Raw genomic sequence first — 13,246 nt, 5'->3', positions numbered from 1 at the left:
ATAAAAGGAAAACCGGCGACCGCCGCGGCGGTTTCGCCGCGCAATAGATAGGCGCGGCGGCCGCCGCTTTTCTCTCTCATGAGGCTCGTCCTCGCCGACTAGCCGGCGATGGCCCTTCCGCCCCAGCCAATTCGTCCACCCCAGGGGCGGACGCCTTCCCCACTACACATCGCCGCGGCACCGCCGGGAAGGGGGCGGCCGGCGCGCCGCCCCTATAGTGGATGCCCTAACAAACAAAAATATAAAGTTTGTGATATTGCAGACCAATTTTAAAGTATATGGGAAATAAAAAAAATTGAATGGTTTATTTTTAAAGGATTCATTTTATGCTTGATTGCAACAATAATTTAAATAAAATAAACTACAATTCAATTCAATTTAAGTCAAAATAAATTACAACTTGATTCATGTAGAAAAATCGGTATCTAATAAATTATAAATTATTGTTAGTAATCAATCATTAAACTAAAAATGAATACTTAAGAATAACCATTCAATATTTTCTAAATAATACTATAAATAAATATTAATTTTTTTATTATAATGCAATAGTTTAAATAATACTACAACAAAGATCTGAATAATTTATTTTTAGATAACACTACAAAAATTTAAATAATTTATTTTGAGATAATATATAAAAATTTAATAGTACTCCAAAAAATTTTGGTCCTCAACAAATTATACAAGAAGAACATTAACATGATCACAAGTTTGGTCCTCAAATCAAACTAAATGGACAAATATACCCCTCAAGAGCTAAAGGGTAATAATAAAAATCGGGACTGAATTTGGGATGTATAAAACTTTTTGATTGAAAATGTGATTTTGTAAAACTTATTTTCTGTGTTTAATTTTGTAGTTCACACTTCATTTAGATAAGAACAAAATTATTTTGTAAAAATGTTTTTCTTGGTTTTCCATTTCTATTTGTAGTGTTTGAATTGATGATATGCTATCCATAGTCTTTCATATGTTTGATTTGTTATTTAAAGCTACACTATAGTAGGAAATTCAAAAACTATCCTCTGTTTTTATCTTTGTTTCCATCTGTTTTTATCTTTGTTTCCAAAGTTGAGGACAATATTAGTAAATTTCGCATAATTTTAAAATTGATATAGTGTTACACATATTATTATTATTCAATTTTCCATGATAACAAAACACCATTTTTAGCCTTAATTCGATTGGCCTTTGTCCATTGAACGGACTATGGAGAAAATGTAATCAATATATCAAACCCTAAATTAAACCATTAAATATACTTAAAATGTGACTATCTACTAATTCAAACAATAAACTGTAGACGTTTTTTTTTTGTTATTAATTTATTATTATCTGAGTCAGCTGTTAGGCAAGCCCAATAGTGTACGTTTTATTTTAGAATTAAACCCTTTGCTTTGACGTGTAACATTGTATAATGGTGTTATTCAAATTATTAAATTTGTAATTACTTTTTCACCATCACTAAAACATATACCATTCCTTCAATATCTTATGAAACATGATTTATTGATTTAATAACATATGTCCACCTTAAGATTATTCACTTATTCATAATCTCTGTGTTTTTTTTAAAACTCTTTACATTCGAATCGATAACTTTATATGTAATAATGTTCAATACTCCCTATGTTCCATAAAAATATGTGTACTTTTTATTTTCTTCTGTTCTACAAAAATATTTGCAATCCATTTTCAGAAAGTTATATCAATTTAATAATTGTAGATTCCATTACTCACTAACACTACTTTAACTACCATTCTCCTCCTCTCTCTTACTTTACCATACCATTCTCTTCCTTCTCTCTTACTTTATCAATCTTATCTTAATTTTCATACCATAATCATTGCTCATATTTTTATAGGATGGAGGCCAAGGAAGTATATCAAACTCTCAAAAAACACTCAATTTCTTCAATTTTGTAGAGTTTGTGTGCGCATATAGTCACCTACAATTTTATATGCTACTGCCTCAATGTTTGTCTGCATATATTGATCAAGCTTCCAGCTTTTTTATTTCTAAGCTTTTATACTTTGTTACTCTTTAGACAATGCTTGAAATTATGTTTGAAAACTTTATTATATTTACTATTATTTTCTTAAGGTATCTTTGAAAGATGACAATAATAGAATCCAAAGCATAGAAACTTTTTTTCTTATAGTTTGTATGCGGAAAAAAGAGAATTATCATGTTGAAGCTAGTGACGTTTGTGATTAGAACTATCACTACTCATTATTATCGAAAATATTATTTAATGGCCTTACGTTCTGTGAATGAGATTGATTAATCACGCTACACCCATAGATTGATCTATGAGAGTGATGTCATATGTTATGAAGAGTTGGGTATGCATAGATACGCATTTAACACATGTTTGGTAAGGTAAATAATTCATTTAGGGATTGAATTCCATGAACAATACATTTTTGTTCATAGAATCCCATCCCTATATGAGTTATCTACCATACCAAACATGCTTTTAAAACATTAGTTATCATGCTTGAAACGATTGGAAGATTAAGGCCAATAATCTAACTGTTGATGAACAAGTTGCTATTTTCTTGTACATTCATAAGCGAAACACTTCTTTCGGACATGAGATTTAAGAAATTGATATTTAAATAGTTAAAGTGGAGAGAAAAAAAGTAAGGGATAGAGGATTTTACTAAAAGGTGAAATGACTCACTTATAGTGTGAGATCTTTTATCCGTAAAGGAATATGACTCACTTTTCTTGGGACGACATAATGAGTATATAGCTTGTTCTTGGGTGTATTATCTACTTTGTCACAAGTAGTAAAATACTCTATCCGTCCCACAAGAATATGCACTCTTTCTTGATGCCATCGCTGTCGCAGATCCTCCAGAAAAGTTTTATCCCCAAATTGATATTCCCACCGGACGACACCAATTGTTACAAATGGAGATCGAGTGTGTGTGTGTGTGTATCGGAGGAGATGAGAGATTGGGAATTGAAGAGAAATTCTTATTCAGTCATCGAGAGAGAATCGAGCTACAACAATCTATCTAACTGTTTCAACTGAAAGTTTTAACAAACTATTTATACAAATTCAATCCCAACGGTCATGACTCATGTGCAATCAACGGCTGAGATTAAAACATCTCTTGGATCAGAGATTGATCCGACGGCCCCTGAAGCTCATCATATGAAATGATCCTTCGTTGTTCCTCTTCTTCATGCATGCAACTGATCCATCAATACTCTCACATTGTGTAATGGAAAAAAAGTAAAACGTCAATTTCCCTTATTAAAAATATATGTTGTGTTTCAACTAGAGTCAGATTCATCCATAAATCATCACCAACCACCCGTCACTCAGGTGCACAAGCGAGATTAAGGTTACAAGTATTCAAAACTAATCAGATTTGCTTAATTGAAACAAATATAAGTAATCATATATGTAACAAAGTCATTTTATATAATAATAAACATTAAAAGAAATGTAAGACAAGCAGCTGTTTGTTATATATCATTACCTCCGAGTACTTAAAGCAAATTTCAAGTTCAGAATTTACTAATACTATGAAAAAGGCAGCTTTATTAGTGAACCAAGATGAAGCACAAATTTGATCCAAAAGTTAAACATCAAGAATTGAAGAATATTGGAGTAAAATGGAAAACAACAACATGAGGTGATGCATTGGAGGTTAGAAATTGGGACCTCAAGGCTCATGGAACAACCATCTACGCTACTACATTTCAATGTGAACGAGAGTATAATATATAGACATTTTTCAAATATTGTGTAGTTAAATAATTAAAATGATAGTAATTATTCTTAAAATGATTAATTACAAAAACAATTACTATAGGGGTACTTAATTTTTTAGTACTACCCAATCAATTGATGATCGATATTCTTGTGTATTCTACGTCTTGATTAAAAAATCATGAAATAAAATTATAATTTTATATGTAATAGTAAAGAAATTCAAATTATAATAATCATTCACATTCAATTATTGTATTATTAGATAATTGTTAAAATTGTAAATTATAAAATTGACTAGACGCGTAGTAGTACTTATTTACTTAATACTGTCACCTAACTAATTGATGCTCATTAAGTCAATTTTTTGATGTACTCTACATCTTGATTTAAAAATATCATAAAATGAAATTTAGTTCGATATTGTAAAAAATTAAAATCATTAGAGTCATCCACATTCATTTATTTTAATACTATAAGATAATTTTTAAAATTGTAATAAAATGAAAATGACTATATGCATAACTTTTTAGTACTACTATTAATCAATCAATTAATTAACTTTTTAGTACTTACTATTTCTGAATGAACAAGCAAAACCAAATTTGTTCAAAGCATAAATAAAAACCAAATTCTATCTAAAGACAGTACAATAAAGTATCCTTCAAAACCAGAATAATTCTAGTCTTTAATGACAATCTACAATGTCCAATAATCTACACTTCCATCGATTTTTCATATCCCACATAGATGTATCTTTCACCATCAGTTGACTTTCGGTAGGTCAGACAGTCTTGCATTGATAACCTTATGTGAGCAGTAGCACCAGAATCTACTCACTATAAATCATTAGGGACTAAATCCAAATTAATTTCAGAAAAGACCAAAACTAGAATTGTAACTTCATTTGTACGCCATGCGTGGTATCTGTCACAATTCTTCCTTTTATTATATCCATGTCTGCCACAAAAGAAACAACTATCATTATCCTTATGTTGTTTCTTTTGTGAAGAACCCTTATCTATAGTAGCATTCTCAAATACACTCTCTTAGTACCCTTTTACTTTATTTCTTGAGATACTGACCTGATTTGCAACACCAAATTCACAAGCAAGTCTTTAAAATTCAAGCTTAAGTGAAGCAACGTGAGACATTTGCATAATGTGCTCCCTTATGTTGCCCTTGCCCTATATACTTTATTGAGATCAAGCACGCTTGTCTCAACCTTATCGTTTTTCACGAAACGTTCCTTAATTTTGGCAAGGTATTCATTGGCCTTAGTGATATACTCAGATGCAGTGCCTCGAAAGGCTTCTAGGATGCTAAAACTAATGATCAATAAACTAACACAATTCGAGTATTCCTACTTCTCGTAGTGTCTCCTTTGATAAGAAGTACTACCGTCCGTAGCAGAAGTAGGTTGCCCAATCCTTAGCGTGTAATCCAGATCCATGCAACCCAAAGCAACTAAAATATAATCTTTTCAATCCTTAAAATTGGACCCTCTCAACACTGACATGTTGGAAAAAACTATAGAAGCAGACATCATAATTGAACAGAGAACAAAACCGAAATAATTGTTATGCTCACATAATAAAATTCAAATAAGAAGGTAACATCTCGAGGTACCGGCACAACATCCATATCAAGTCTTTTGGCAGTAATATGAACTTGTGATTGGTAACCTCATCGTAGTGATCAAACACTGACAATAAGATCTGGTCAAGTAGTGTCCACCTTTTGGCATCACACTACTCACATGAACACTGAATAACTATCACGTATTTATCACCACAGGTATATATGTATTTCGTGCCAAACATTAATCTTCCTTTTGGCCGACTAATATCCGCATTAAAATACACACATACTGTCCTAACGTTCGCAATAAAGAAGTTTAGACAAGAGAGGTTACTTTTGCAACGTCATGTTTCGATTAATCTATTTTGAACACTAGTAAAACATTATGAGGTTCAAAGTACAACATCCACATCAAGTCTTTTGACAATAATATGAACTTGTAAATAACAACCTCCTTACAGTGGTTAAATACTAGACAATAAGATCCTGTTAAGTAGCATCCACCTTTTGACATCACACCACTCACAAGAAAACTGAATAATTGTCACGTATTTATTACCATAAGTATATGTGTATTTCGTATCAAATATTAATCTTCCTTTTGGCCGACTAATATCCGCATTAAAATACACACTCATTAGTAGAAAATAAGGAACATGAGGTGCACCCAAAAAATTTTGAATTTAAAAACTTCAAAACCGAATACAAACGCTCGGAAGGGAGTTGTTTATAATTTTCTGGATTAAGTGACTAGCCAACGAGTCACTAGGTTCGCATACCTTGCAAACTTAGTGAGTCGCTAAATTTTGACGGCCGGTTTAATAACTCCCCTAGCGAATTGCTGACTGGTGACAGGATTCTATATAATTTCTCCAAATTCGATTTTAGACCAAAATCGACAAAACCCTAATTTTGATGTTCCCAGGATCAAAACTGACAAACATAATTAACTAAAAGCAACGTCAAAACAATCAAACGAATCCACAAATTACATATCCTAAACTTTATGGATTCACATAACGTAAACAATTCATCATAATCAATGTATTCCCACATACAAAATTCAATTTCCAATCACAATGAATTCATTACCATGAACACGAAACAATCGTTTTATGCCCAATTAATCATCCAAATAATGCTGAAAAACGTGCATGATAATTCCACAAAATGATAAACGGTACCGCAGAGGTATATAATATCAACTTCAACAACCAAAGTCAACACATGTAATAATCAATTCTCAAAAACAATACGAGAATATAGACAACATTTCAATCCTTAATCAATCAACCCAAATTAAATTAGGTATGGTATTATTCACTGATCCATACCCAAAACCTAATGCAGCGGCGGTACTTATTTTTATACGTGAATTCTCCATGTATAAAAATTTTCTATATGCGTGTGAAATCATATACTATCACACAGAATTTCCTTATCAAGCCAAGGTGATTTTACTTTACATCATCAACCAATCAATCACATAAAAACCGAAACATGGATTCAATTTTGTAACACAGATTTATGGAAACTTTAGAAATCTCTCGACGCCGATTTTGAGAGATATGAGAATTCTACCAGAAACCCTAATATCAAGAACCTTAATTTCTTGAATTCCAAACGAGAAACTAAAACATATAACTTTAATTCTCCTTTGACAATTCTCAGAGAATCATCAATAGAGTGGCTCTAATACCACTTGTTGGAATAATTGAGTGAACAATTACTTAAAGCTCTCTATGATGATTAACCGAGAACGACGGAGAAGGAGCATAAACTATAAAGCGGAAGCTTACCTTGATCCTTAACGAATTGAAAGGTGGAATTGCTTTGCAGCGGCTATGGATCTTCCAAACGATCAGAGACGTCCTTCACAATAGTCTGCCGAGAGAATACAGAGATATTGAACATTCTTCTGACGTCTGGGGACCATAACCCTAGCTTATATTTATATTAAATATAAACCCCTTTATTTTCTATTTGGTCCCTCATCAAATAGAAAATCACTTTATGGTATCTACACTTATTTCCATAACAATTAAATACGCTTTAGCCCAAACTTTAATCTTTAATGGATCACTTTAATTGGGCAACTGAAAGATAGCCATACAAATTAAATTAGTCATGTGGAAGCCCAAATTTCTAACACGCAATTGGTAAAGTAAGAGAGAGAGATGAAAAAAGTAATAGGGAGAGGAAAAAACTAGTAGGATAAGTGTTAGTGGAACGTTGAGCTCATATTATAAATGATGTGTATGATTATTATTTGTTGCAAACTTTCCATATTTAAACTTAGTCTAATATTAGGGCCGACCAAAATGATAAAACTAGTCTATTTTTTTGGGACGAAGGGAGCATCATACACCGAAGTTGGAGTATATATTGTTTTGATACGGGAAATCCACAATTTAGTATTTTTCCACTTGTTGACAAAATGAATAATACACCTAAGAACAAGTTATATATACATGAAATTATTACCCCTGAATCGCCAGTGAAACCCTAAACCCTAAACCCTAAACCCTAAATCGCCAGTGAAACCCATCAATTCGTAACGTATAACTACTCTTCTGATCCTCACACGGTATGAATTGGGATCACGCCATTTGCATTTTATGCTACGTTCTCACTCACGAGAATGAAGCTCTTCTTGTTATATATAAACCATAACAAAGCCTGCACAATAACAAAGTTTAGCTTTGATAGTGAATGACATAAAAATAATACAACAGAGATTAGAAAGTATACATCAAAAAAATCTGGTTCAAAATCCGAAATAACAATGTCTGTGTCAGGGTTGGATGAGGAAGTTTTGGTAAAAGAGGGGGGCATCGTTTTTCTAGTATAGACTGCTATGCAAAGAATCGTTTATTCTCTACTTGAAAAAACAGGAAACAATCAATTGGCGAGTGGTTGGTATTGATAAAAACCCCAATTGTTGCCTTAATCTTTATGGAATATCCTATTCCAACGTGAGGGCTTTGTCTTCATCCTTAATCTTCTCATCAATGTTCTCTAAATCATCGATGCACTTCCCAAACTCCTCTGGCTGTTCCAATATGCTTCTTGAATGTGAGAAATTTCTTATTCAAATGCAAACGGTTTGCAAGAGATTTAGTCATATACAATGACTCCAACTTCGACCACACTCAAGCGGCCGTATCTTCCTTAGCAACATCCCTAAGCACTTTGTCATTAAGATTCAAAATCCAAATATGTTATATTCCTTGTTTGGCATATCTTGTGTCCTCGCTTTCTCCTTATCATCCATCAGGTTTCTTCTCATCACTACCATCGTCTTTCAAGATTTCCCATAGGCCTTGTTGCATCAAGATCGTCTTCATCTTGAGCCTCCACAACCCGAAGTCATTTCGGCTGGTGAATTTCTCCACCTCAAACTTTGTTGTGGACATTCTTCAAACAGTTGGTGTACTGTGATCGGAAAAACTAGCTCAAAACCAAAAGAACACTTCAATCGCTTAACAATCAAACGCTCAATCAATCCCCCATTAAGCGAACAAGAATTTCCCACGGACAGCGCCACTTGTTGGTATTCAGTGACAAAAGTGCACAACAAGATAAGAACTTGAAACAAGAAAGATGATCGACGCGCAAGTTACGTGGTTCGGTGATAGAACACCTACGTCCACGGAGGAAGAAGAAATGGTGTATATTGATCTTGCTTTTACAAAGTGTATCTCTCTATGTTGAACTCTCAAACTACTTTTAAGATGAGATTTCTTCAACAATGGATCCTCACAAGAATGATAGCTAACTCTCTCTGCAAAGTGTGTGTTCATTATATACAATGTGTGTGTGAAGAAAAAGAAAAAAATTGTTATAACGCACTAACGGTTAGTTCCTTCTTAGCTCCTCATTTGCTCAAACACGCGCATTTCGCTTGAGTGTTGACACGCATGGCTCTAGTAACGCATCAATTCATCCTAGCTCCACCGATCTCACTTGATCAGTCTAGCAGCTTGTCATTTGCTTGGACACAGAACCAACACAAGCAAATTGGAAGATAAGACACATTTGTTAAACTATGTAACCTTGTAATCATGAAAACAAAAAACTAAATCGTAAGCTACAACTAAGCAGTAACCACAACACGAATCAATACAAAATGAATGTTGTGGTCGTAACATCAATACCTATAGCAATAAAAAAATTTAGCGAATGGAAAATATAAAGAATTAGGGAAAATACTCCTCCGACCGGTGGCTACGATAAAGGAGAGGTGATTTTTTGAGGATTGAACTTAAGAGCGACGAAGATTGTGGCGGGGGTGAGGAATGGAATTGGATAAGAAAATGTAGAAACTCCGGTTTGATAGGAGGGTTTATTTAACCTATGCACCGGTGAATAAGAGTAATTTTTAAATAAATAATAATAAAAAAAGAGCAGCGTGGACCACATTTACTCTCTCTCTCTCTCATCTCTTCTATCAAAACAGTAACACACTACGAGTCGAGTATGCATGCCATAACTGAAAGTTACTAAATTTTTTCTTTACCTTCAATCCAATGTCGTTATCTTCGTAGCCTACTTCACCACCCCCGGCAACAGTTTCTCTACCACCACCCGCCACTGCTAGGACTATCAACCCTAACTCCCTCCAATTCTTCCATTTACCACACACCCGAGCAACCCAATTCCAACCAAAACGCTTCAGATTACCGCACAGTCGACTAACCCACTTCCCCCCCCCCCCATTTCCGACCACCACACTTCACAGTTCCAAGCAACACGCTTCGGATGACCTCACGTCCAATCAACATGTTTCCAAGAGCCACACTTCCTATCACCACACCTCCAATCACCACCGTGCCTCTGAGCATCTCCCTTCCTACCACCACACCTCCAATCACCCACCGTGCCTCTGAGCATCTCCCTTCCTACCACCACACCTCCAATCACCACTCTTAAAGATGGTAATCGAGAGAGGTGTAGGAAGATTGAATATGCATATTGAAGTAGAGAATAGATAATATATGATGCATTCCAATTGTGTGTTTACAAAAGCTTATCTTCCTAGTATTTATAGGAAGATTAGAGTATAGGGGTGGGCAATTATACCGAAATACCGGGTTACCGTATAGAAAAAATACCAAAAATACCGATTTTTCGGTATATCGTTGTTTTCGGTATGGTATGATACTGTGCCGAAAGATTCGGTACGGTAACCGTATTAGATTTCCTATACCGTGGTATACCAAAGATTCGGTATGTCGGTATATACCAACATACCGAATCGTCGATATATACCGACGCTTCGGTATACCGATTGATTATTACATATATAAACATATATTTATAGGGGTGATGTATTCATTTTCAACATGTAAAACACTTGTTATCTATTGGCTCTTGTGATCTAACGGTAAATTTAATGTCATGTGTCATCTAATAAAGTAGATTACTAGTCTAATAATGTAACTTAACTAATAATGTATTATTTTAGTAAAATAATGTACTATTTTAGTGTAATAATGTAACTTGATTAATAATAGCATTTTAGTATAATATGTAGCTCATCACAATCATCCAATCCAATGATCCAAGGGTTGTGATATGTTTGATTCTTAACACTAAGGAGGTAGTTGGACCTTAACGTTCCCCATATATATATTTATGTTATATTTATACTAAAATTTAAAAAGAATGACTGTTTGAACAAAATTTGATTGTGGTGAAGTTTAATTGTTTTAGACTTTTTGAAGTAGTTGATCAATATAATTGTTTTTTTTGAATATTTTGGATATAATAGATTTTTTTTCCTATATAAAAGGTATAACGGTATGTCGTATTGCATTTCAGTATACTGCAAAAGTACGGTATACCGAAAACATGGTATGGTAACGGTATAAAAAACTACCTTACCGAATTTCCGGTATACCAAACTCCGGTATACCAAAAAATTCAGTACGATATCGGTATGTTGTTTTGTCATACCAGAACTTTTGGTACGGTATACGGTATGACAGTCACAGTAGGTATACCGTACCGAACCACCCCTATTAGAGTCCCTTGAAGTGCCCCAATAAATGTGTATTGGAAACAAACTATACTAGGAACTCTACACAAATAAATGTTTTTGGAACTCTACTCCATTCAAAGTGGGTGGCCAATTTATGCTTCATTTTTCCGAAACTGCCCCTCAAGTTGAGCAACAGTATTGCCGATACTCAATTTGCCCAAAAACTCTTTGAAGATATTTGGATACAACGCCTTGGTCAGTATGTCTGGAAGTTGTTCCTCAAATCGGACAAATGGAAACTCGATGATGCCGTTTTGAAGTTTTTCTTTGATCAAGTGTCGATCGACTTTGACATGTTTCGTTCTGTCATGTTGAACGGGATTATCTGAAATGCTGATTGCAGCTTTGTTGTCACAAAATAGTTGACTTTTCCGAATAGGTGGAAAGCCAATTTCTGTTAACAATCTTCTAAGCCAAAGTATCTCCATAAGGCCACTTCTAATCCCTCGAAATTTAACTTCAGCACTTGATAGAGCAACGAATTTATGCTTCTTGCTCTTTTAAGTAACTAAGTTACCTCCAACAAAGGTAAAATACCCTCTAGTGGATTTTCTATCGACTGGATTGCTTGCCCAATCAGCATCGATGTATCCATCGATTTCCAGATCTTCTGTTTTTTTTTAAGAAAACCCCATAGCTAGTCGTTCCCTTCAAATACCTCACAATTCTCATGACAACATTCATATGGTCTTCCCTAGGTTGATGCATGAGCTGGATAACGACGCTAACTGTATATGTGAAGTCGGCCCGAGTATGATAAAGATAGATAAGTTTTCCTCTAACCGTTGATACCTTTCACGGTTTTTAGGTTTAGCTCCATCCACAATTTTCAACCTGTGGATAGGTTTAGCATGTTGATCTTAACACTTCAATTCCAAAAAAGTACTTTAAAGCTCCCAAGTCCTTCATTAACATATTTTTCTTCAAACTATGGATTTCTCCGGCATCATCTCCTGTTATAATCATGTCGTCAACATAAATGATTAGACATGTCATCTTCTCATTCCTCTTCTTTAGGAATAGTGTGTGATCTGAATGACTCTGTTCAATCCCATGTTTGAACATTGCCTGGCAAAATCTTCCAAACCACACTCTGGGAGACTGCTTTAACTCATAATGGATTTTTCTTAGTATGCACACTTTCCCTTTACTGAACTCTTCATAAAACCTTGGAGGAACTTCCATGTGTACTTCCTTATCCTTCTCTAGTTCTCCATGGAGGAAGGCATTTGTAACATCGAACTGGTATAATGACCATTCTTTACACGTAACAACAAATAAAAGAGTTCTTACAGTATTAAGTTTGGCCACCGGGGAGAAAGTCTCTTCATAGTCTACTCCATACACTTGAGTATATCCCTTAGCAACCAATGTTGTCTTGTATCTCTCGATTAAATCATCTGCACGTCTTTTTATGGTGAAGATCCAACGATATCCGACTGATTTCTTTCCCGAAGGTAAAGTACACTTTTCCTATGTTTCATTTTTTATCAAGGCATCAATCTCTTTCTTCATGGATTCTCTCCAGTCCTTGTGCTTCATTGCCTCCTCAAATGATTGCAGAATGTCCTCTTCAAATTGCAGCTTCGAATGCTCTAGTCATTTCAGTGAGATGGCCTTGAGTAAGATTTGCTACAGAGTATCTCGATTTCCGTCCTTTCCAGTCTGGTGAGTATCTTCGAGGAAGAATGCCCCTTGTACTTCTGTGGGGAAATCTGTCGTGCCATGTCTCTTATTCTGATGGTGGGTCATCACTTCTGGTTTTCTATCACTGTCAGTGGTTTTGGGAAGTGGTGTACCAACATTGGGATCAAAAGTATTTACCTCAAGATTCAAGGACCGGTCATATAGCTGGGTAGTGTCCTGAAGTGGCATGCTCTATTCTTGG

The sequence above is a fragment of the Salvia hispanica genome, chromosome 1 (assembly GCF_023119035.1).
Source record: "Salvia hispanica cultivar TCC Black 2014 chromosome 1, UniMelb_Shisp_WGS_1.0, whole genome shotgun sequence".
Classification (NCBI taxonomy): domain Eukaryota; kingdom Viridiplantae; phylum Streptophyta; class Magnoliopsida; order Lamiales; family Lamiaceae; genus Salvia; species Salvia hispanica.
The sequence above is the reverse complement of the archived record's forward strand: the minus strand, read 5'-3'. Positions refer to the sequence as shown.